Source organism: Penaeus monodon, chromosome 24, assembly GCF_015228065.2.
Source record: "Penaeus monodon isolate SGIC_2016 chromosome 24, NSTDA_Pmon_1, whole genome shotgun sequence".
Lineage (NCBI taxonomy): Eukaryota > Metazoa > Arthropoda > Malacostraca > Decapoda > Penaeidae > Penaeus > Penaeus monodon.
The window spans coordinates 11,871,750-11,871,963 of record NC_051409.1 but is presented as its reverse complement, the minus strand read 5'-3'; the positions used below and the strand labels follow the sequence as shown (position 1 = coordinate 11,871,963).

At 44.9% G+C, this 214-nt stretch overlaps 1 protein-coding gene across 1 annotated transcript in view; it reads left to right on the top strand.

The window, feature by feature from the left end:
* The window catches only part of LOC119588856 (band 4.1-like protein 4), a gene marked incomplete at its 5' end in the record, with an annotated part of 128,141 nt that overhangs the window by 19,578 nt on the left and 108,349 nt on the right, over window positions 1–214 (top strand).

Here is a 214-nt window from a genome sequence, read left to right as displayed (position 1 = left end):
CCAGCTTTAATGCCAGTTGATAGATAGGGAGTGATATACCACAAACGTAATTGTTGTTAATTATGTAATGCCTGTGTGTGGTCGGGAATAGGTCTACGTTGTCGGGCAAAGTATTGTAGGCTCGTAATTACCCCTCGTTCGGCTGGCTCCTCCTTTCTCTTCCACCCCCTCTCTTCCTTTCAATTGTGTGCCATTCCTTTCTTCTTCTTCTTCT